Below are 2,500 nucleotides of genomic sequence, written 5' to 3' on the forward strand. Positions count from 1 at the left end.
CCCGCCATATAAAAAAAAAACTTAGTTGATATTATGTCAAACTGGCCAACTTTTGTAAAATATAAAAACATTTGTGTAACCTGGAACTAATTCAAACATAACAGTAATACAACCTTAGTTTGAATACAAAACTGTATTCTGCACCAAATAAATACTAATAATGAATAGTTTAATAAAGAAATAAAAAACGTTCCGCTAAAATGTCAATATACAGTCATAGTATATTGTATATCCAAAATATAATTTAACAAAATTTTTCCAAGTTGTGGAGGGAAAAAAGACAAAATAAATTAAAAGATGTCAAATGAATCTATTCTGCTGTACTAAACTATACATAAAGTGCTTTCCTTCTTTTTGCAATTATAAGCTAGTTGTATTTTCTTTTCTTTTGATGTCTTATTTAAATACACCAAAAAGATACCTCCGTCTATCATTCACAGAAATTAAATCATGCCCTACATCTTTAAGATCAATCTTGTCCAGACCAACCGTAATTTCTTGAGCTGAATTTGCTGTACTTGGATGAATTTGGGATCAGGCTAGTATGGTTCACTCCTCATGTCAGCACTCTGCTGCACCGACTTACTTGAAGCTCACTGTGGCTCAAACTGACTGTACCCTAAAGAGCAAAGACAACGTAGCCTAGTCTGAACATGCATGTTTAACATATTAATAATGCACTTGAAACAGGTAAACAATGTTTACACTGTCAGTCATGATAATACACCTCAACACAGAATCAATGTAAGAACTCACCTAAAGTGTTGATGGTCCAGCTGCTGCTCTCTCAACCTGCACTACATCTGCACGGGAGTTTCCTGAATGCATTTCAAAATAATGCCTTCATAAATTAATGTAGACATTATGAGTAGTTAATGTATTTATTTTGAAAGCAATATAGAACATTTAGGTCATAGGTTCAGACTTTATGGCACAGCCTTGTTTTCTATTCAACATCACATAATTCACAATCCAAAAGTGCTGGTATAGCTCCCGGAAATATGTTATTGTATAACTTTTACTGATTTAATAAGACTGTCCATTTTTAATAATTTACTTTGAATGTGTCTTTAAGTTAATTCACAAGTTGTTGTTCCAATGTTTGAGAACATTGATTACCTGTACACTCACTGACTGAAGGGAAGACATTATTGTACTCACAGAAGATATAGAAGAAAGCGCTGTCTTCACAAATTAGAGGAAGATGAGCAGTATGCAGGCTGGAGACCAAAACATGTGCTTGTGTTCAACCTGTGACTTGTTTTAATAAAAGTTGCAAACCGAAGAAGATGTTTGTGGACAGTTCGTTTTAAGGGTGCTACACTGACATATAGGTCAGATTACCCAAAGTCCTTCAACTGCATTGCTAATGCAAGATAATTCTTAACCAAATGCGATGAGTAGGATCTCTGAAGTCAAAAATAATGCAGGCACTGTGTGTGTAGTTAGCCTACTACTAGCTAACTAACAATAACCTGGCTTCTTGATAGCTACTAACGTGGTGAAAAAAATGTCATATCTCTTCTTTTTTGGTGACCTTTTCTTATATACAAAGCACAAAAGTATCAACAATAACGTTGCTGAGACCAAACAAAATGCTAATATGAGACTTTATTATTTCCTGGCGTATTTTAATAGCTTACCATGTCAGACTACTGTCGGCTCTCATTCTGCACCTACAACTTACGTAGTGTGTTTCTGACTCGCCACTTTCTCACTTGCAGTCTCGAGGGCGCATTGGAAAACATGGACATGGATTTTTCACTCTTCTGGACAACAAACATAGTATGTTCGTCGCCCAGAAGAGTGAAAAATCCATTTCAAAGTTTCTATAATATTACAGACGAGTGAGTATGCTAATATTTTGTCCAAACTTTGGTTGTGACTAGTCCCTATGGACCCTATGCAAACCTACGCCCTTCAGTGTTTTCTTGAGGTTTTTTTTTTTGTGGAGACTCATTGACCGTCACGGTATGATCAGCACAAAGGGATTTCAGAACTAAACACTTCTATTATTAAATAGGTACTTAAACTGAATCTGCAGTCCACTGAAGTGATGGGTCAGCGCAGTAGCGTTAGACACAGCTGTCTGTGTTTACTTACTGTTCAAGGGTTTGCTGGCCCCCCCTCTACTCGTGACAACACCCTTGAACTGTACATTATTGACAATACATTACTGCTGCTTGTACCTTATTGCTTTCATAATACCTGCAATATTATAAATAGTAAATAATTAGTTGCCACCAAACATTGTGTATCGCATTTCAGTAGCCTAAAGAATATAGTCCTGTATGTGTTCACTTAAAAAACATCGCCCATCACTCTCCTCTTCTGCTGCCGAAACCCTGATCCATGCCTTCATTACCTCCAGAATTGATTACTGCAATAGCATTCTTTATGGCATGACATCCAAAATCCTCAAATCCAATAAATCCAGAATTCTGCTGCCCGCCTGCTCACCCAGACCTGCTCCCGTGATCACTTCACCCCTGTTCTCTAG

At 36.7% G+C, this 2,500-nt stretch overlaps 1 protein-coding gene across 2 annotated transcripts in view; it reads left to right on the plus strand.

The window, feature by feature from the left end:
* hyou1 (hypoxia up-regulated 1) overlaps positions 1 to 2,500 on the plus strand; it is a 35,610-nt gene that overhangs the window by 14,488 nt on the left and 18,622 nt on the right. The window lies entirely within an intron of this gene.

This window comes from Clinocottus analis, unplaced genomic scaffold (assembly GCF_023055335.1).
Source record: "Clinocottus analis isolate CAN_PGR_092001 unplaced genomic scaffold, fCliAna1.0.p SCAF_5, whole genome shotgun sequence".
Taxonomy (NCBI): domain Eukaryota; kingdom Metazoa; phylum Chordata; class Actinopteri; order Perciformes; family Cottidae; genus Clinocottus; species Clinocottus analis.